At 38.5% G+C, this 23,778-nt stretch overlaps 1 long non-coding RNA gene across 2 annotated transcripts; it reads left to right on the top strand.

Moving 5' to 3' along the window:
• Positions 1 to 6,464: 6,464 nt before the first annotated feature.
• LOC144467050 (uncharacterized) lies at positions 6,465 to 23,225 on the top strand. Of its 2 annotated transcripts, XR_013493419.1 has the most exons (3): positions 6,465 to 15,903; positions 16,689 to 16,753; positions 21,170 to 23,225. It is a non-coding gene; the product is annotated as an uncharacterized LOC144467050 (long non-coding RNA). The 2 variants fall into 2 exon arrangements; XR_013493418.1 differs by lacking the exon at positions 6,465 to 15,903 and having other exon boundaries at positions 16,026 to 16,753.
• The last annotated feature ends 553 nt before the right edge of the window (positions 23,226 to 23,778 follow it).

The following is a 23,778-nucleotide window of genomic DNA, read 5'->3' on the forward strand; positions in this document are numbered from 1 at the left end:
TGATTTTTACCTCTGCACTTTCTGCAGTCCTTCCCGAAGGCTGGGCACTGTTTAGGCGTGTGCCTGTTGCCACATCAATTGCAGCCCAAGCTCTCTTGCTGTTGAAGCGCTTTTCTGTTAGACTTGACGTTGCTTTTTCTCTTTCCTTTCAGCCGTACAGCATCCACCTCAGCTGTTTCGGGCGCGGCGCCGTTGTCAAAAGTTTTTATTTGCATCCTTGTGCTTTCAAACATTTGGCAAATTTTTATTGCCTTCTCTCACGTCTAACATCCGTGTCTTTAAGAAGTTGCATCCTCATGTTCTTGTCCCTCACTCTAATCACTATTTGATCTCTGATCAGGGATTCACATAATGTCCCGAAGTTACACGAATGACTTTTTAGCCCTAAATCCATGACATACTGTTCAATTGACTCCGACTCCTTTTGGAGACGACTTTTGAAAACATACCTTTCGTAGATCACATTTTTCCTCAGTGTGCAGTACTAGTCAAATTTTGTTATTACAGCCTCATAGCTGTCTTTTTCCGCGTCCGCAAAATCAAACGTGTTGTACACATCCAGTGTGGCGCGTCCTGCTACCGTTAGCAACAATGCTATTTTCCGCTTTTCTTCGTCGTCTTTTAGACCCATAGCAAGAGTATACAGTTCAAAACTTTGCTTGAAAGCTTTCCAGTTTTCATCAACATTCCCAGTCAACTTTAACTTGTCTGGCTGACGAAGGGAGTTCATATTCTCCTGGTACCATTTATTGACGAGGCTTGCACACTGGAATCTTGATTCAGAGTGTTTTTATTCGTGGCTCTTTCCACATATGTCACTAGGATGGCTTGACAACCTTACGCTACTGCCACCTACTGGTGCAGCAGTATTACAACATGAACTGATACTGCATGTACTTGTCATATCAATACAGCTAACATGCCACCAACCTGTTTTAGCTGCTTACCTGATCTTTTAGCTAACATTCCACCACACTGTGTTAGCTGCTAACCTGATCTTTTAGCTAACATTCCACCACACTGTGTTAGCTGCTAACCTGATCTTTTAGCTAACATTCCACCACACTGTGTTAGCTGCTAACCTGAACTTTTAGCTAACATTCCACCACACTGTGTTAGTGGCTAACCTGATCTTTTAGCTAACATTCCACCAAACTGTGTTAGCTGCTAACCTGATATTTTAACTAACATTTCACCAAACTGTGTTAGCTGCTTACCTGATCTTTTAGCTAACATTCCACCAAACTGTTTTAGCTGCTTACCTGATCTTTTAGCTAACATTCCACCACACTGTGTTAGCTGCTAACCTGATCTCTTAGCTAACATTCCACCACACCGTGTTAGCTGCTTACCTGATCTTTTAGCTAACATTTCACCACACTGTGTTAGCTGCTAACCTGAACTTTTAGCTAACATTCCACCAAACTGTGTTAGCGGCTAACCTGATCTTTTAGCTAACATTCCACCAAACTGTGTTAGCTGCTAACCTGATATTTTAACTAACATTTCACCAAACTGTGTTAGCTGCTTACCTGATCTTTTAGCTAACATTCCACCAAACTGTGTTAGCTGCTTACCTGATCTTTTAGCTAACATTCCACCACACTGTGTTAGCTGCTAACCTGATCTCTTAGCTAACATTCCACAACACCGTGTTAGCTGCTTACCTGATCTTTTAGCTAACATTTCACCACACTGTGTTAGCTGCTAACCTGAACTTTTAGCTAACATTCCACCAAACTGTGTTAGCGGCTAACCTGATCTTTTAGCTAACATTCCACCAAACTGTGTTAGCTGCTAACCTGATATTTTAGCTAACATTTCACCAAACTGTGTTAGCTGCTAACCTGATCTTTTAGCTAACATTCCACCACACTGTGTTAGCTGCTTACCTGATCTTTTAGCTAACATTCCACCACACTGTGTTAGCTGCTTACCTGATCTTTTAGCTAACATTCCACCAAACTGTGTTAGCTGCTAACCTGATCTCTTAGCTAACATTCCACCACACCGTGTTAGCTGCTTACCTGATCTTTTAGCTAACATTTCACCACACTGTGTTAGCGGCTAACCTGATCTTTTAGCTAACATCCCACCACACTGTGTTAGCTGCTAACCTGAACTTTTAGCTAACATTCCACCACACTGTGTTAGCGGCTAACCTGATCTTTTAGCTCACATTTCACCAAAGTGTGTTAGCTGCTAACCTGATCTTTTAGCTAACATTTCACCAAACTGTGTTAGCTGCTAACCTGATCTCTTAGCTGGCATTCCACCACACTGTGTTAGCTGCTAACCTGACCTTTTAGCTAGCATTCCACCACACTGTGTTAGCAGCTAACCTGATATTTTAGCTAACATTCCACCAAACTGTGTTAGCTGCTAACCTGATCTTTTAGCTAACATTTCACCAAACTGTGTTAGCTACTAACCTGATCTTTTAGCTAACATTTCACCAAACTGTGTTAGCTGCTAACCTGATCTTTAAGCTAACATTCCACCACACTGTGTTAGCGGCTAACCTGAACTTTTAGCTAACATTCCACCAAACTATTTTAGCTGCTAACCTGAGCTATTAGCTCACATTTCACCAAACTGGGTTAGCTGCTAACCTTCTTTTAAAAATCTTTTTTTAAATGCTAAAAAACATTAATCTACTGCTTATTTATTGTCAACCTATTGAGTATTAGAGTTTTATAAGTTTGAAAATGACTAAACTAAACTGAACTAAACTAAACTAAATCTAGCAGTCAACATTCCTGAGCAGTGTTGCCAATTTCTTTTCCAATAAATATAGCTAGCACTCGCTTTAAAAGGTAACAAAATATCAACATCATCTGCCATCAGTATTTTATGTCAAATTGACATTGGCATTAGTCGTGTCCAGACATTGAATTTTGGTCCCCCGAGGTCACAACCTAAATTTAGCCAAATATCAGTGACTAACAATGCCGGTGGCCCGCTGGGTGAAATGTTTACTTTGGGTTTGCAAGTCAAATTGGTCAAATATTTTTGGGGGGTGCCCCAGTATCCCTCCAGGTCAAGAGCGTAAGGCTGAGTCACAAAGACCGGCCTGTCTGTCACTATTAATAAAGCGTTAAAAAAATGCCAATAAGTTAATAAATAAATGGTCAAATTTTTCAGACATGAAATATAAACTATTATAAAACCATCAGTAGCCTGTCTGCCACATTAGATTTGTCCATCATCCATTACCTACCAACTGGATCTGCACTGTGTTTTTCCATAATGGAGAGAGAATTAATTTCTTGTTTGATATAAAACGAGACGCTGAAATAATCTGACCACAGAATCAACACCAGATTAACATCCAGAGAGTTTTCAAACAGAAAAGTCAGACAGAGGATCAGCAGTAAAGCAGCCGGTCGATGTGACACAGAAACCAACAGCAGATATAATGAGGTGTAATATAAATCTGCCAACACACACCAGCAGCCTCTGCCTGCTCTATAGTACTGGCTGACTGTGTGTGTGTATGCGTGTGTGTGTGTTTGTGTCTCTGTGTTGTCGTTGTGTTTGCCGACTGTATGGCTAAACAAGGCCTGGTGTGTTTAAGTGTGTATTTTTAGCTAAGCAGGGCTCAGTGTGTATCCTGTGACCAATATGGTGGAGTACACCAAACACATACACAGAGATACAAACACACACACGCAGATATTTACAACAGTTAAACAGTTTTTACACATTTAAAAACACAATTTGTCTTAAGATCCAAAATAATCTGTAAACTTTAAGACTATAAGTAAAGTCTATAAGTAGTAGGGGGTTTATTTTTAAATTAATAGTCAGATTATGGATTTATTTTACGATTTAAAACATCCTTCCCTTGCAAAAAAAGCACATGATGGCTGTCATGTAGCTCCAAATTTGTTGATTTCTAATTATTTATTTAGACAAACTGAAGGATTAAGTAGCTTGTTCCTGTATGAGCTGAGAAAATTCCACTCCACTTGTGATTTTTGGATATTACAAAATGTAAAACATCACATTCACACATGGTGAAACAGCAGTTTCATATTAAAATCATACATAAAACGACATTAAATTATCATTAACAGGCAAATGTGGTTTATCACACATGTAAAACAGCATTTCACATGTGTTGGATTCACACACAGGCCTTTATGTGGTCTGGGACATTTTATATGAAGTATGTTTCACATGAAAACATGAATTTCACATGTGCTTGTTTTATAGGGGAAATTTAAAATGTCTTATATTATAGATTTCCATATGTAAAATGTAGAGTTTTATGGTTTTATTATATAACCATGTAAATATAGTTCCAAATATATGTTTTATATTATATTTTATAGTATTTATCTATTTGTAATGATTTTCTATTACTATTTTATTATTTATTTTTGTCAGTATTATATTTATTTATCCATTTTTTACTATTTTATTAACACAAAGCATAGCAAAATGAAACAAATAAAATGAAGAAACAAACAAACATTGTTTTTAGACATTCCACATTTAAATGATTAAATTTCACATGTCCTTTTATTTTAAAATAGATTTCTAAACTATACATTTCTACAGCTTTTGCCAATTGAGATCCAAAATTAAATTTGTAATTGGTATTAAAATGGGGAATGACAATAGGAATGAAAAACATTGCGGAAAAATACTAAATAAATGAATAAATAAAATGAGGCTATATGAGTGTAATTTTTAAGAGCAGGATTGTAAAGAGCAGTGTGCATATCTGTCTGTTTTACATTCTATAAACTAAATATAAATATAATATATAAATATAAAACTAACACTACAGTGAAAGCAAAATGTGCGTCTGTGATTCCTCTGCACCGACACCATAAACTTTGCTCCTGTAAATGGAAACAGCAGGTAAAACATTTCAAACTCCATCAGCAGCTCACGGACGCTGCAGGTGCATGAAGCCATTTCATTAAAGGGACATTTCGCTTTATTTCTGCCCCTCCTGCTGTTGGGCTCCCCTGTGTGTCAGCAGCAAAGAAAAGAGAAGAGGGTGGTCCTCTGCAGGCGCTGACACTTCTCCTCCTATAGACTTCCTGTTGTAGATTCTTTACTGTAATTGAGTGTAATTATAACAGTGTGAACACATCGTGAATGGAGTCGTTGGTAATGTATAAAACATGTGCTCTATTCAGCAGCATATGTGGCCTATAAATGCTGTGACACATCAGGCCATCAACACTTTGATTACTCTGTACTTTATATCATGTAGAAAGATTTAACTGCATTATTCATTTTGTTTCTGTTTCAGTATTCAATCAATCAATCAATCAATTTTATTTATAAAGCCCAATATCACAAATCACAATTTGCCTCACAGGGCTTTACAGCATACGACATTCCTCTGTCACAGCGGATAAGGAAAAACTCCCCAAAAAAAACCTTTAATGGGGAAACATAACATTCATAACAGGTAATCAATATAATATGAGGCTATTGATCCATGGAGACAAAAATCATCATGTAGCAGCTACAACAGTCCGAAGAGGACGGAAACAGATAAAGGACAAAATATAAGATAAGAAATGTATATATTACAATATTCAGGCAGTAAACATGAATTCAACCATGGCTCCTACTTTTTCAAATCAGTGTTGTGTTGTAACCTCAACAGCAGCCACAGCCTTATTTCCATAGTTAAATAATAATATCGTTTGCCTTAGAATATTTTATAAAACTAATATTTATAAAATAGGATTAATGTCTAATATTTGATGTTGGTCAACAGCCTGTAATTAATGACAGCTTTAATGCATAAAAAATAAAGTGATGACAAAACAGTAAACAGGAAACACTGACAGATAATTGAGAAGATTAATAAATGTATAAATAAATAAATAAATTACCAGTAGAAGCTTTTGGATTATTCATCCAAACAATCCAAATACCCATAATTTAATTTTATATGAATTAATAACCAAACACTGACAGAACCATTCAGCAATTTAATTTTACACAGTGATGTGTTTTACTTAAAAAATGTGGCAATTTTCACACATATTCACACAGAATTTTAATTGATATTAAATAATTATCACCCTACAGAAATTTATTTAACTGTCATATATGTAAATATATATAAAAAACCATATATGTGACAGAGGGAGTAATTTGTTTAACAGCCAATTAAAGTGTATATATATATATATATATATATATATATAAATACTGTCAAAATACATAATAAAAATATATATAAAAACATCAATATCAAAAACATACATCACATATATATTGACAAAGATACAATTTATATAAATATACAGTTTAACTATTTCTGTGATATACCTTTAAAATTCCCTTTTCTACCTTTATTCTTCATCTTTTTTAAGCTTTTTTCTTTTTAAACTTATGACCAGAATTTTGTAGTTTTATTAAGTAGAAATTGACAATAATGGCATGTTTACAGAGGCCTTCATTTTGTTTCTTATTTTCTTTTATAATTCAAGTTTTTATTGGTTTGAAAGGCTCGCTACATGGTTTACACATATTATTTCACGGGCATACAACAATACAAGGCCCGTGTTTTTTATAATATGGAGGTGGGCTGCAGTACATAAAGAAAAATTAATAATAAAGTCTTTATATGTCACACATATGTCCGCATACATCACTCCACAGGGTCACACAATCACAGAGCAGTATGTTGTAATACTGTTTCAAATGTCTTAAATTAATCTGTGTAGTTTCAAATTTTCAAGCTGCCACTACTTTAAAAGCTGCAGAATTTTAGTTGCATCATTTAGTCGAGACAGAGATCCTGTATCTTGCAAATAATTGGACCAATCAAGCCCTCAGAAAGATATTTGCTTTTATATTCTTCCTTGAAAACCATTTTACTGAAGCTTTTAATCTGCTGGTAATTAACTTAAAATATTACGACTAAGCTGATGGTGTCATTTTATCTGATAGCTGATATCATCCAGCTCTGATATGAAACCGAACTGTCCACAGCTGCAGGAAAAACAGCTGGCAAACTGTTGGATTTTGTTTATCAAATATATATGGAGCAGGTACATTTAAAACTGGATGAACTGGTTGTGACGGGACATTTTGGTGACCGTTGCAGCGCCTGAACTTCTTAATTCACAACTGAAATCCTGTCTCTTCTGACGAGCAGCAGCGTTTCTCTCTGCCAGCCTTTGTCTGCAGTCTATTTTCTCCTGCCTCTCTGTGGGGGAGGGGAGGGGGGGATGGAGATGGAGGAGGGTGATGGGTGGTGGTTTGTTGCCCTCAATATGTTGTGATGGAAGACTTGGTTCTCCAGAAGGAGCGTCCGCCTGGCCAGACAGGGACCATCATTGATCTGTTTGGCATCAGGCGTCTCCACAGTGCTGATCAGGCTGCAGAGAGTCGGGCTCTGTTCACACTGCAGCTGACAGTCCACACACACACACACACACACACACACACACACACACTCGCCTCTCTGCTGCTCATCATGCCCACATTTAATGTTGATCTGCTGCGTGTGAACAGCAAAAAGCTGCACAGAGTGTATGGAAGTGACGGTTACACGGAGAGGTGTCCTGATATATGAAAACAGAGAGGATGATGGGAAGCAGAGCGCTGTTTGCTTTCCAACAAGTCCTCCAAACTAAACCATCAAATACGCAGTCTAGCTTCCAAAGTGACCCACAGGAGCGTTTTCTGACAGGAAGCTGCAAAAACATAACTGCAGTTTGGCTCCTTTTCCAACACCACTGAGGCAGAGACGACTTCATAACTTCAACACCATGGCAACAAGCGTGTCCCAGCCGTGTGCAACACTTTTAAGTGTTCCCTGGAAACAGTTTCAGTTGTTGTGTGGTGCAGCACGTTTCAGTTTTGCTTTCTGTATTTGCAGCTTTGTGTTGTAAATTGGTGAAGATGTTGTCTTAATTTGCAGTGTGCTGAGCCCTCAGGGCCACCGTAGTTTTGGGATTTGCCAGCTGTATGGTTTTGGTACCTAAAACTACTTTGTTCATGGAGTTTGTAACCACTGATGCTTTTAATAGTGCGTCCCTGTTTTGTTTGTATGAAATGTGCTGATACTTTCATGCTGTTCCACTGAACCACAGGTGGTGGCGATAACATGCTAAGACAACCTGGTCTCACTCTGAAGTCGTCGAAATCTGATCCTTGGGCAGTGACTTGCGGAGTCAGACACTGACGAAAAACCTGTCCTTTAATGTAGGCATGAAATGTGGCCACTCGCCAATGTAGTTAAATGCAGTCAGCAGCGTCAGGGGGAAACATGGCGGGACAAGAGCAAAAGTTAAGGTGGCGAAAGTCTGATTAGGGTGGGAGCGGTGGTGATGGGTCCAACAACCACCGACTTTCACCCGGGAGGCCAGTGTTAATGGCGTGTAACATTATAAAGCCAAACCCTTTTTTCCTAAACCTAACCACATGTTTGTTGTTGAAGGAAAAAAAAACTTCAATTCATGGTGTTGCACCAATGTAGTGCTTTTATTTTGAAAGCGACTGTATGCAAACTGTATACTTCCTGTGAAAACAGAAGTGTATGTTGAAAACAGACAACACATGTAACAGGCTGAAGTTGACACGGCGTCCCAGAACGTCAACAACCAACAAATTTTAATGATGGATGAAAGTTTCAGACTCAGTGTGCAAACATGATTGACACAACGTGAAGTCGTATTTATTTTTAAAAGGGTTTTTCTCGAGAGACGTGTGTTTGGAACTGTGTAAACTCTGAGACATTTTAATGATGTCCCCACCATGTTTTTTCCCTAAACCTAACATATGTAACTTTATGTTAATTAGGTAACTTTACCTTAAGGACTAAACATCATTTGTGAGGTGCTAGTTTATAGGATATCATACAAATTTTTGTGTGTGCTTTTTCGTCGGATATCATATGAACTGTTCTATGAGGCTACGCTGCTATACGACACTGTGAAAGGAGCCATTCTGTATAATTAGTACTTTTACTTTTCATACTGTAAGTAGATTTTGTTGATAACACTTCTGTATTTTTACGTCAGTAACATTTTGAATTCAAGACTTTTACATGTAATTTAACTTGGAGTACTTTTAGAAAAAAGTATCTGAGCACTTTTTCCACCACTGTACAGCCTTCTTCTTTTTAGGCCATCGGCTCGGCCTGGTTTTACTCCCAGGCTGTCGAAATATGCTGCGTGGGCAGTGACACCCTTTAGCGTCTGTTTGAGACGTATCAGGGGTCTCATTTATAAACATTCTCTGAGGCTTGGAAGAGGTGTACGCCACTTTCCATGCGACAGTTGTGATGCACAAAAACAGACTTGATGGAAGAAACTTTAACCCATGCTTACAAACATTTTGGAGACGGGACATTGATGACGCAGATGGTGAGGCGTAGGAATTGTTAAATATTTTTTGGTGCACACCATTTTTGGCTTTTGTTCGTACATACATTTTAAGTATGGATCCTACACACTGTTTTATAAACAAGACACTTCCAACCAACTCCAATAAAGACCCATCCGTTTCATTATTAGTTGAGCAATGAGCAACGACTGTAGGACACATATTGAAAAGGTCGACCTTGGGCAGCAGGAAGGAAGGTGGATGGCCCCAACAAGCACAGGACCTTGACTCAGGAGACCGGTGTTCATGTCCCATATGAAACTTAAACTCAATGTTGAATTATAAACATATACAACCCAAAAGGCTGTAAATATACAATACTTCATGTTGTGTTGAAGTCAGCTGTGTAAGAAGATGGAACAAAATCCACCCCATTGTTTTCTATGTGGCTGACGCCAGGAAACGCAATGTGTCACTTTTAACAAAAGCAGCAATTTAGTCAAATTTCCCATTAAGCAACGTGGCCAATCTCAAGTATTGCCATTTTCAGTATCTGTAGTTTTCACAGCAACAGGGTCTAAACTATTCCAGTTTTCTTTTCCTGTGTCCAGGTGCAATTACGAGCTGAATCAGAAGTCACGGCAAAAATCTTCTTTTGTTGTTCTCAAACTAAAACGTCCAAACCTGTGTATAAAAAATGTTAGTGCTTCACTTGGAGGGAACAAATGCTTTTTCAGACATGGCTTCCAAACAAGTCTCTGGTGATATTACTGTGCTCTCCTTTGTAAAGATAAATGTTTCTGACAGTTCAGACCTGCAGCGATGACGGCTGTTTTGTCTCAGTTTAATGCTGCTTCCTGCGATTGCTGGAAAGCGTCTGGAGGCTTCGGTTTGAGAGGGTTTTCTCAGTAAGTCAACAAGAATGTTGTTTCAAAGGAGGAAAAATATAAGTCTAAATACATTTTGTGGTGTATTTATTTGTTGTGTTGAATTGTTTTAGCTCCAGTTTGAAGTAGTTCATGTTCAAACAGAAATATCAAAGGACAGAAACTCCAAAATCCAGAACCTCAAGAAGTCATCCGGGGATTTCTGCACCTTATCATAATTTAAAAAAAAAATGTATTTAGCAGTAAAAATCAGACAGTCTGTGGTCTGACAAATCACCAGAGGTGGGACCAAGTCACAGTTTTGCAAGTCCCAAATCAAGACTGACAAGTCCCTAGTTAAGTGCTGAGTCCTAACCTTGAGTTTTGAGTGCTACACAAGTCATAATGCACTCATCACCAAATTCAATGCCATCTTACCAACAGAGTAATAATATATGTGATTAAAAAAAAAAAAGATTGCCTTAAGAAAATTAACAATTTTGTCAAAAAGTTACCTAGCTGTTAAGCTAACATTAGCTAAGCATTAGCTTGCTAACCATGGTAATATTTGCTTCAACTTACCGTTCTTTGTGCAACTTAAATGTCAAACAAAATTAGACGTTGCTGCGTCTCCATCTGTAATTTTTTGAGCCGACATGTTTTGCATACTTTTATTTGTTTTTCATCCTCCACGTAGTTTTTGTGCGCAAAATAACTAACGTTTGATGTAATTTTTTTCCAACTGTTGCTCAGTAATGTAATGTTAGTTCTTTATGGTTCGCTCCTGCAACTTGACTGGATATTGATTGGTTCAAACAAATTGGATCTGGGGAATTTAGTTTCGACTTGCTGGGAATAAGTATCGTAGATTTACGAAATTTATTTGTGGCGCATTTTTGAAATAACATACTTTTTAATCTTTGGACTTGAGGGGAAGGTGTCATGTATTTTTAAGACTCAAGTCAAAGTGGTTTACAAGACAAACTCCAAGTTGAGTTGCAAGTCGATTTTGTCAAGTCTCAAGTCATCAAATTTGTGACTTGAGTCTGATTCGAGTCCAAGTCACGTGACTTGAATCCACACCGTAAATGACTTTTTGAACATGAGACAAGAAAGGCTGGGGATGTGTTGTCTGGGAAATGTTAATTGGGGATGAATACACTCCAAATATATGATCAACCAAAAACTCATAAAACCTAAAAGTGGGATCCTATGATCTATAAACAATACAGACAAAATCATAGATATCAAAAGTAGAAAGTTATCTCTCTGTACAAAATCACAACCAATGACTCAGTTCTTCAGGGGTGGAGGAAGAAATTAGATCCTTTACTAAAACAAGAGTACTAAGACCACGCGATAAACATACTCTGTTACAGTAAAAGACCTGCACTGAAAATGTTCCTTCGGTAAAAGTATGTAACTATAATCAGTACATTGTAGTTAAAGTATTAAAAAGATCAAACTGTCCCCTGTGACTGTTGTTCTATTGAATATGATGTCATTGGATGATTCTGACTCATGTATTAATGTAAAATCAGGATTTTACTGTTGTAGTTGGTTGAACTGGAGCTCATTTTGAATTAACTAATGATCATTTTCATCAAGGATTAATCTGCTAATTATTTTCTCATTCAGTGGACTGATGGTTTGGTTTGTAGACACCTCAACAGTCTTACTAATACATTTCAATAATAAACATTATTAAGAGAAAGGGTTTGTAAAGCTGGAACATGAAAAATGGCATCAACCACCGAAATTTGCTTTTCTATTAATCGACTAATCGTTTCAGCTGTGTTGTAATGTTGGGTGGTTTCATCTATATCGTATTTTTAAAACTCTTCATATGTTTTGTGAGCAAAAATCTTTGTAAGTAACTAAAACTGCCAGATTAATGTGGCGGAGTAGAAGTACAAAGTATGAAAAAACTTAAGTATCTCAAATTTGTACTTGAGTAAATATACTTACATTGCACCACTGCCCATATGTGTGTTTTCTGTAAATCTAAATATAAATTCCCTGGTCTGGTCTGGTCTAGTCTGGTCTGATCTGGTTCAGTTCCCAAGTCCTGGTTCCTGGAGGTCTGTCTGTGACCGCAGATGACCATGTTTCACCTCCCTGAACCACCCACCTGGCTCCTTCTGCAGGAGGCCTGGATTTACCAACCATTAAGCTATCAAGAGCTTTTGTTTTGAAAATATTTCTGTGGCCCTTTTTCCTAATTGCCTGTCAAAATCGACTTAACCATCGTCGGTGTGCAGAAAGGAGAGCCGCATATGCCGTTCATTAATTCATACCAGCTTCTATTCAGCCTGGATTTGGGTTTCACAACCTGCAGATAAAAATACACCAACATGTTCACATGAACGCTGAATGATTTAAGGGGGAAAAAATCTGCTGTTTTAAAATCATACTCGACTTGTAGGGTGATTTATTTTATTATTTTTACACTGCAGTCAATCAGCTGTAACGCTGCTGCTGCTGTTGCTGGTTATGAAACAGCTCCTCATCGGTTAAAAATCAATCACACGCAAAAGCATTCAGAATATAAAACGAGTTTGGTGTGAACGTAGAATCCAAAAGTTTTGTTTTATCTCCTGAAGGAAACAAATTTAACAACTGCAGTCTTTTTCTGGGTCATTCTTATTTTTACCTAGTTGACTCATGACACAGTCACAGTGTCATAATAATCATGCTAATCATGCTAACAGGCTAATTTCTAAAAGTATGTGCTGAGTTCAGAATGCTTTTTTTTTTGCCAAGTGGGCAGGTTTGTGGTTTCCTGTCTCTGTCTGTAAGATGATCAGCTGGAGATGAACCTCGCTGGGCCTGCAGAGGAGGGGACCAACGGGATCTCTGTCTCTTCGTCCATTAAATAAAACCATTAGACACAGATCTTCTCTGAAACAAAGCAGCGCTGAAGGATCAATGCTTCTGCGAGTGAAAGAACAACCTGTAAATAAAAAGCTAATGTTTGTTTTCAGAATAAGAATCAGCGTTACTGGCAAAGTAAGCGTGTACACATCCGAGGAATCTGACTCCGGTTTGTGTGTAGACATGTGTCGACATATCAGCTGACAGCAAGGGCAACAAAGCTGGACAAGATAAACATAAACATTTATCATATATATAAGCTATAGAAAAAGTAGGCTTTAAAAAACAACACAATGGAATCTGTCGACAGTCAGATGACAGACAGATGGTGAGTATATTGTTGTTACATGTGACCCTGCATGTGTAAAGAGGTCGTAACAATTGTTTTAAATTAGGTGTTTATCATGTCTGTCTTTTCAACACACCCTCACTCCGACCTCGTCACATGTCCACGTTTGGTCCTGGACTTTCCACATGCAGATACGATGTCAAAGGTACCCTGGGTGCATTGGATGTTGGCGTTCTGGGACGCTGTGTCAAGTTCTGCCTATTGCGTTCATTGTCTTACACTTGCGTTTTCACAGGAAATTCACCTTTTACATACAGTCTCTTTCAAAATAAATGCACTACGTTGGTAAAACAAAGTGAATTATGCAGCTGGGCGCCCTTAAACTTTAACGGCTAACGTATCACGCCAATGTTGAAGACGACTTTTTTGTCAGTGCTGGATTTCGACGACTTCGGAGTGAGAGCAAGTGGTTTTTTTCAAGAATTTTTAGGACATTTAAGGAGAAAAACTTTGGCCAGCATCTTTATGATGCATTACTGGAACACAGGTACATTTGTGTAATGAATGTTTTCTTTTGCTTGATGACCAACTTGTGTTTGTATTTTACAGGAAGTAGTGTGAGTGTCTCTGCGGATTACAAAGGAGGAAACAACAAAGAAGTTATAGAGTGCTCCAGGGAAGATGTTTTTCTGTAGGCTAACGTGACAAGCTAGTGCTTGGTTTGTCTGGTTTACTCTAGAAACATGGTGGGGAACATGACAACTTTTATAAACCTGCCAGGCTTTGAAGCCCATTTTCGTAGTGGCAAAACCGTGCTACTGCAATTTCTGGGGTCTGTCATGTGATGCCCTGTTACCCAAAAAGACTTTTCCTGGCCACAAAACGAAGTGTTTAGGTTTAGGAAAAAAGAATAGAGTTTGGCTTTAGATTCTAACGGAATGCGAACACCGCTCTCCCAGGTGAAAGTTGGAGTTTGTTCTTGTCCCACTGCGTTGCCCCCTGACGTCGCTGGGCGCTGTTAACTATAACAGCAACTGGCCATGTATCATGCCAACATTAAAGGATGCCATTTTTCGTTTGGTTTGGACGACTTTGGAGTGAGACCGTGCTCCTAAAGTAGCCACAGCATGCAGTACAGCTGAATTAGCTAAAGCTAAAGTAGCAACAGGGTGTTAATAACTAGAGCTAAGGTAACTAAAAGACACTAGCTAGCTAAAGCTAAATTAGTGAAAGGGTATTAGGTAGCTAAGCTAAAATAGCTAAGGACATTAGCTATCTAATATAAAGTCGAGAGGCCTGGTAGTTAAACCTAAGTAGCTAAATGATGTTTGACAGCTAAGGTTGGAGCAGATAGTGGACACCAGATGCTAAAGGACATCAAGTGGCTAAAGCTTAAGAAGCTAAAGGATATTAGGTAGCCAGAGCTAAAGCAGCTAAAGGACGTCGGGTGTTTAAAGCTGAAATACATGACAAACAGTAAAATGTGAATCATCAGCAGCAGTTTTGCAGGTTTCTGCTCGAGTTAACCGGAGCTGAAAGAGGAGGCAGCTCAGAGTATCAGTGTCACTCCGCCTGGAGCGGCTCTCTTCATCCGGCCCCTGTGCTCTGACATACTGGGACCAGTGCCAGTGCTGGAGGACATGCTGGTTTTAGCAGCTGGAAGATGTCCTGACAAGTATGTACAGCAGCGGGGAAACAAGCCGACAAGATGACGGCCTGTCAGATGGTGAGTTTTTAGGGGAAGGGATGGAGACGGTTAGATTTAGGCCCCGTCCACGTGACCTTTTGACTGCTCTACGAAATATGCCCGCCCACGCTAGAATGCAAGAACGACTCCAGTAGGTGGCGATAACAGCTACGTCAGCTGATGTCAAATATAAGATAAGAAGAATCTGAGCACATGTATAGTGAGCTTATTTTCTTACCAAACAATGGTAGCTAATTATTTCTGTATAATATTTAATACCCATTTATTTAACGTCTCTCTGCTACTTGACCCGAGGTGCCATGAAGTGCATGTTGCTGACCTACCTTTGTACTAGTTTGACTTCAGTTAAAGATCTGAGTACGTCTCTCAACAAGTCAGAGAATAAGCAGAGGCGTTTACCCAAAATATTGAGAGCCTTAAGACTCAACTGTTATTATTGTTAATAGTGTAGAAACATTATTATGTGATGGATTCTCAGATTTCTGTATCAGCAGGGAGGAGGCTGCAACATGCCTGAACAGAAATGTCATTTGTTAAACACTTCAGCCAACGTATCACGTAACACACACACACACACACACACACACACACACCTACCTGCATCCCAGGTTAGGGAGCTGTATGGTTCTGTGTTAATTAATTGAAAATGAAGTGACTAATTATCCAAACCTGCTCTACCTCTCACTTACTGTTCAGTTTTACTCCCCTCCGCCTCTCCCACCCCGTTCCTCTTTGTGTGGTGGACTGACTGGATTACTTTCGGTGTCGGAGCAGAAACGAGGCGTCATGTCAGGGATTAACTCCCGAACTGACACTGTTTAGTCAATCAGAGAAGAAGATGAAGAAGAAAGGTGTGGTGCTTTATGTCATGTGTTTTAATGAGGGACTGTTCCTTATTTATGAGAGGGGAGGGGGTGGTGCAGAAAAGGAGCGGGGGGGGGGGCATGTCAAATAATTTTGTAAACCACAGATTTCTAAAGAAAAGACATGCTTTAAATTATCATTGGATTTTCAAATTTTCAATGTGTTTGACGAACAAAAACCATCAGGTGCACGTTCAGTCTCAAATGATTTGCACTGACACGTTTCCTCAAAATGGTGTGAAACGATGTGCAGCAGAGTTTGAGGTGTGTTTTCTCTCATTTGGTGGGTGTGTCAGAGGTGTTGCTCAATCAGCAGCGACATGTATATAAATAAAATGTCTTTTTTGTTGTTTAGAATTTACAGTTACTTTGTCAGTGTGAACATACGTTTATTCATTAAGTTTTACTCCTTATTTTTCAGAATTTATGCATCAACATCTCTCAGATTTTACATTTTATCAGGGAAATACATCAAATTACAGAAACTAACTATTGTCTATTATAATGCCAATATAACGTTCCGTGTTCAGGAGAATTATATAATAACTTACAGCATATCTGACAGATCATATTCTATGTCCTTCAAACTCACTGTGTAACCTGTCGTGTAACATCTGTGTAAAGTGACACCTCAGCTTTGTTCATCTTTTAATATTTAGTGAGCAACAGAGTTGATTGGCTCCACTTTCATCAGATAACAATAATGAGACTATTTGGTTAAGAGTTCATTTTCTTTAATTTTGATTTCATTTTAGATCTCTTTTTTCTTAAAGGACACACCGCGCTTTGGAAAGCGGAGCTAAATGGTAAACAACAAACATGGCAGCACACCGGTAAGGTAAGACAACATGTTTACATGTCGTTTTCTATATGTTCTCTGACATTTATCCTAACGATATGAGGCGGTCTTTGTGGAAAAAAAGCTTGTTTAGTGGACTAACTTTGCACTTGAAGGTTGCCCGCTCACTTACGTTTTAACAGGTCTGACGCTACTATGCGCCCTGGCTGTATCTAGGCTAACGGCTAACATGCTAACTATTATTTCTATGTCACTAGTCACTTGAAACAAATTTAGGACGATAGGAGACAGGTTGAAATAAACCGAAATTTCCCTATAACAGCACTCAGGAAATGCGGCGGGACAAGAACAAAAATATAGGTAGGGAAAATCCAAATTGGATGAGTAGGTAAGGTGGGTCCAACAAACCCAGACTTTCACCCGGGAGAGCCGTGTTTGTGTAGCTACAGGGAGGGTAAAAAACATAAAAATAAAATACCCAACACAAAACAAACAAACAAAAGAACACACCAAAAATGAAGTCACACTCCAGCCACCACCTCCTCTGATTAATAAAGATCAGGAGCAGGTTGCACAAAACACCTTAAGTTAAGGTTTCCCTCAAAACAAAATCAGTTGCACGAAACACCCTTAAGTCTTCTCTTTAAGGTTTCCTTATGTTCACTTAAGTATTAATGGTTCTCTCTTTGTCTAATTCTTGTACTAAAGGAATCTCTACAGTGACAAAAGACCTTAGCAACCAAAGTAGAGTAAAAAAAAGAAAAAAGAAATCTTAAGGTACCTCTGACTCTGTCTTAACTGCACCATGACCGAGTTTATGATGATAAATAAAAAAACGAACACACCCTGAGGAGAGTGTTCAGCGACCAGGAGAACCCACAGTTACGCTTTTGGTTTGACACTTTTTTTCGTTTCATTTTTGTTGCTTCTTCCTGCAGTCGTTTTCTGTTTTCTGGTGTTTGAGGATTAAATTTACTTTGTAGTTTGTGCGTTCTATGATTTTATTCCTCCAGAAGTTTAATCTTCTCCTCCTCTGACATACGTGATTTTCTTTTCTTCTGCCATTTCTTCACTATCTACCTGTAAGCCGACTTGGTGAGGCGATAACAGGCGTCACAAGCGTGAGTCTAAACAAACAAACAAACAAACAAACAATCTCCATGGAGACTTGTACCGCTGTAAAATCTCTTTCAACACAGTGATTGGGATCAAGGGATTCTGTGCAACTGTGTAAGTCCCTCAGCTAAGGAGAAATTAAGCCTTAAGGGTCATATTTAAGGTGTTTTGTGCAACTGGTCCCAGTCCCTCATGAGTCCACAATGTTGCTGCCTGTCAAAAATAACCCGGTTTCCATGGCATCAGCGCGATCAATGATCATAGCGTTTGTGTTTAAACAAGCTGCTGCGATGGACAGAAAGCGCTTCATAGTAGATATGAGACAAAAGTCTAAATTAGGCGACAGAAGCATCTCTTGAATAACTCGTGCTGTCCTGCTGACGTTAGCATTTAGCTGAGAACTAGCTGTGCTGATGTAGCTGCAGCTGCACAGAGCTGCTGTCATGACTGTAGACCTTTAATATGATGATACAAAACTCCTGAGAGATTCACATGATGTCTGTTATTTGTGATCATCTGATATCACTTTACTCGTCTGGTTTTTCACATGTTCATGTTGTAACTCGCTGCCGCCATTGTTAACGCCGAGCATTTGATTCCTCCTCTATCATGGAGCGGCTTCCTCTCTAATCCCGGGGTCACACTATCTGTGGGTTTATCTTCACATGCTGCACACAGTATTATCCTGGGCTTTTGTTGCACTTGTTCTATTTTCATACACTTTATTATTGTTTGTACACGCTGCATTATCTTCAACACTCTCTGTTTGCACTGTACTCGGGTCTTATCAGTACCCAGTTCTCCACCGCTGCACACCATCCCAGTTTGGGATAAGATGAACCTGTAGTGATTTCCAGAGGAGAAGTTCAGATGTTGCAGCAGCACAAGAACACAAATATGTAAGAATATTAAAATAAAAGATAAACAGCTGCTAGGTATGAGGTTTGAGTCATAGCAGAGGTTTTAGTATCATATTAACAGTGTACACTAGAATAATATTTACTGTGATCAGGTAATGATACTCAGTGTATTAATACAGAAAATATAATATATTATATGTGGTACTACAGTATGAGGTATGATATATGGTATAAGTTATAGTATAACATTACAGCAGTCAAACAGTATATCAGATGTAATATGGTGTGTTACAGCACAGTACAGTAAAGTGTAATATATAAATACAATAGAATTTAAAGCCTTTATCGTCACTGTACAGAACATGAGCCGTGTTTTACATCAGTGCATAAAAAACATGGAAAAACACGACAAAACAAAACAGCTTTAGCGAGCAACCATCCAAGGTGACGTCACATGTTCAAAGATAATAACTAAAACAAATAAATACAGCGCAACTTGCATTCTGAGTATTTATTGCACCAGAATAAACGTAATTTAATCATTTATGACAACATTTTTTTTTCCTCAATAAGGCTGGGTCGGCAATGTTGTAAAAATGTGTAACCTATACACACGCACACACACACACACACACAAAATTTAGTTAATAAAAAAAATTAGCATTCCATCAACTAAAGTGCATCATACATCCACAACCTGGTGCCTTCTCCTAAATTTTGGGGAGCCTTGATAGTGTTGGCTAGTAAGCGGTGGAGTTTCCCTCCCTCGAAAAAGAAATGTAATAGTAGGTGGACAGATTTCTTTGCTTTCACCGTCAACGCTGCAACAAGTACCAAATAACCATAAATAGCTCACTGCAGAGGAGCCACCTTGTGCTAAAATATATTAATGAATGCTAATGGAGAACTGTTAGTGATACAGACAGGCAGATTAAACCTTAAAGGCTGTGTTACTTTTATTATAAAGCACAAATATGCATTAAGGTGGATCAGTCTTGACTATTAAACCTTGTAATGTTATTTTTTAATAGCATGATGGATGTCAGAGGTGAGATCTGACGGAGATGACATAAAGTTATATATTTATTAACGTCACAGCAGCTGTAATGATGAGTGATTCAGCCATTTTATTTTTCAAAGCTGCTGAGAGTTCTCTTAACGTTAAGCAAGAACAACAACAACAACAAAACACTCATTTCTAAACCATAAATCTTTTTAGTGTGGATTTAGACGGGAGTTGACCTGTCATGGCTGAGACACACCTGATAGCAATATTGTTTAATGATTTTATAAAAAAAAATAGAAATTTGACCAGTACTTGAGCAGCTTTATTGCCTTTTTGGAAACCAGGAAATGAGACAGGAGTGTTTAGGATATAGCTAATGTCTTTTATTCCTGATTAAATTATGTTTTTGTAGAAATCTTACGGAATTGACAAAAATCTGGGACAACATTTTCATAAAGACTATATTTTAAAACAAAGCCGACTATATCAGTACATTTTGACACAGATGTTATCAGTACATTATTTAGTTTTAGATTTTAAAGGCTTTTAACAAATTTTTAATAGTTTAAAGTTGAGAATCTTTGTCTGGGACGAGGCTGTTTTCTGACACAAGGCAACTTTGGAAGTTAAGAAATGGAAGCAGATCAAATTATTTTTTAAATAATATTTATTCTGTAGAGATAAATCCGTTGAAAAATAATGTTTCACCCCACAAACAGAATTAGTCTGTTGCTAAGTTATAATTTTAAAGATTTTACACTTTAGATTTGACTGAAATAATTTTTGTTGCAGTTGCAAATTTAGTTTGTATTTTGTACTTTCTATGATCGTATTCCTCCAGAAGTTTAATCGTGTCCTATCCTGACTAATATGATTCTTTGTCTTGTGCCATTTTTTCACTCTTTAACTATAAGCCGACTTTGTGAGATGGTAACAGGCGTCACAAGAGTCCAAACAAACAAGGTCATCTTTAATGGTAGGACATGATTTCTCAAGAATGGGTAAATTATTACATTAGTACTGTGAATTATTGCTTTAGAATATACGTAATTATCGCACAACATCAAGTAGTTTTGCCCAAAAAAGTTATCCTGTGGCAAGACGTCTTGTTGGAGTTAAGCATTCTTATGGCACAGGAAAGAAACTGTTCTTCAGTTTAGTGGTCTGTGTGTATGTGCTATATTGTAATACATTTATAATAACAATATAGTATATTGTGAAATAGATACTAAATATAATATAATATATATAGATTTATATCAGAGTGTATAAATAAATGGGTCCAGCAGTGAGTCGGTGACGAGGGCTGTGACATGAGTCCCCTCAGGAGTCATAAAACTTTTATCTAATCTCATCTAATCCTCTTTTTTGATGAGCCATCTTGTTGTGTTTTCATGACTGAGATGTTCTCTCCTCCTTCTTCTTCTTCTTCTTCTTCTCCCTCCCGTGCCTTCCTTCCTGCCTGTCTGTCAGCCGACGGAGAGGCGACAGCAAGTCTCCACGCCGTAAACCGATCCGCCTCGGAGAGAGCGCGAGGCAGAGCGGGAGAGGATTCCTGATATGGATCTACCTCAGAAAACTCAGCCAAACAAAGCCTCACCTGTTTTCACTGCCCTGCCTTGTTCCTCCTCCACCACCTCTTCCACCTCTTCCTCCTCCACCACCGCTGCTGCTGCTGCTGCTGCTGCACCACCACACTCTGAATCCACTTTGTCAGTTTGTGCATTTTGTCTCTGGTTTTGTTTCCGTCGGGAATTGTGGAAGCTTTGATACACAGAAATACCTGTTAGTAGTTGTCAATCCTTTTTTTCTTTCCTCCCAAATACCTCCACCCTCCCCTTCGCCTCCACCGGAACAGAAAATTACCCCATTTACCCTCTTCCATTTTGGGTGTCCCAAATCGGGGCCCCCGGGGCAGATCCCAGACATAAAAGTTAGCATTGAGGAGCCGAGTGTCCGATATCAGTTAATGTGAGATACAACTAATTAGTCCATTATCGGGCCCCTGCTCTCACCGGCTCATAAATTGGAGCCACTCAAAGGTCGTTTATTATTTATCAGAGTGGGTGACGGAGGGGGGAGGAGAGGGGGGAGGAGGAGGAGGAGGAGGAGGAGGAGGGGGTTGATGCTGGTGCTTCGGTTTGCTTGTTCAACATATCAAGATTAGTTTCAACTAGCCCTGTTGGATGGCTGCAGCCTGCAAACACCACACACATGCACGCACATTTTATCACACACACATGTCGTCACACACACACACACACACACACACACACACACACACGCTTCTTGTGGCTGCCCGGCTGCAGGAGGCACAGAGACACAGATTTGATTCAGAACAAACTTTGTGTTCAGTTTGTGTCACAGCAGAAAATTCAACGTGAACGTTCACTGAGAGGTCGGTGTACAAATGTTATGGATGAATTATTAATGTGTTATAAATGTTGTATAAACAGCTTGTGGAGCATGCATCTCTTTTGTTAGAAACAAACAAACAAACAAACAGCAGAGGAAAAGGGAAAACTTTGAAAATACTTAATTGCAAGTAAAAGTCCTGCATTTCATGTAAAATTAAAAAAATATCATTAGCAAAATGTACTTCTGGTGCAGTGTAATTCCTGGGAATGATAGCTGATAGTTGATAGTTAAGTCTCATTCCGAATGCTTTGGGTTGGTGGTTTGAGCAGACTATGAATCCCAAAGTTGTTGGTATTGGTCAACTTGGGAATGAGTTCAACTATCTCTCTCTAGAATTATCAACACATTCTCACTCTGACCTCGTCACATATTGACGTTTGGTCATAGACTTGATACAACGTCCAAGGTACCCTGGGTTTGTTGGTTGACGTTCTGGGACGCCGTGTCAACTTCAGCCTGTTACATGCATTGTCTGTTTTCAAAATACACTTCTGTTTTCACAGGAAATGTACAGTTTACATACATTGTCTTTCAAAATAAAAGCACTACGCTGCATTATGTTTTTTCCCTTCAACAGCCAACAAACATGGTTACATTTCACCAACACACGCATGTGGTTGGGTTTACAAAAAAAGAATCAGGGTTTGGCTTTACAATCTCACAGCAAGTGAACACCGGCCTCCTGGATGAAAGTCAGTGGTTGTTGGACCCATCCACCACCCCTCAAGTCCACCTTACTTGGACTTCCGTGGCCTTAACTTTTGTTGTTGTCCCGCTGTGTTTTCCCCTGACACCGCAGGGCGCCATTAATAGCAATAATGGCGATCAGCTGCATATCATGCAGACGTGAAAGGACAGCTTTTACGTCTGACGCTGGAAGTGACTGAAGAAGCATCAGTTTTCGACGAATTTGGAGTGAGACCGGGTTTGGTTTATACTAAACCTTTAAAGCTGAATGAAACCGAATTGTATGTGATGTTACACATAACAACTGCAGTGTTTTGATGTCATCATATTTAGGACATCTCTGTAACAAAAAATATTTTACAATGGTTAAACAATGTTCAATAATAACATTTAAATTAAAAAATTTCAACACCAAATATAAATATTACAATCTGTTTCACATGGTTTTATGGAGCTAAAATCAATGTTAGCTTCTCCAGCAGGCTAACATCAATGCTAATTTCAGCAGCTTAATGTGGAAGTGAGACGTGAAATGTATTTTGGTTTATGCGTGCACTTTTACAGTGTGGTCCTCATATTCATATATTATATATTAATCAAATTCTGGCTCCCTAAATTCACGCTCAATCTAAATAACTTTGAGAACTCCTGTTACAGTATGTCATAAAAATCACTGATGACATTTTTATGACATACTGTAGTCGTCAAAAACATCATAAACAAACATCATTGTACAGTATGTCTTCAAGAACGTCATAAAAAACATAGTATATTATGTTGTCAAAATCTGTCAAAATGACATAAAAACATGATTGTATAGTATGTTGTAAAAAATGTCAAAAAAGGGTCATAGTATAGGACGTCATCAAAAAAGTTATAAAAAACGTCATAATATAGTATGTCGTAAAAATCGTTGTAACATCATAGTGTAGAATGTCCTCAAAAATGTCAGAAAAACGTAATTTTATAGTATGTCT

This window comes from Epinephelus lanceolatus, chromosome 15 (genome assembly GCF_041903045.1).
Source record: "Epinephelus lanceolatus isolate andai-2023 chromosome 15, ASM4190304v1, whole genome shotgun sequence".
Classification (NCBI taxonomy): Eukaryota; Metazoa; Chordata; class Actinopteri; order Perciformes; family Serranidae; genus Epinephelus; species Epinephelus lanceolatus.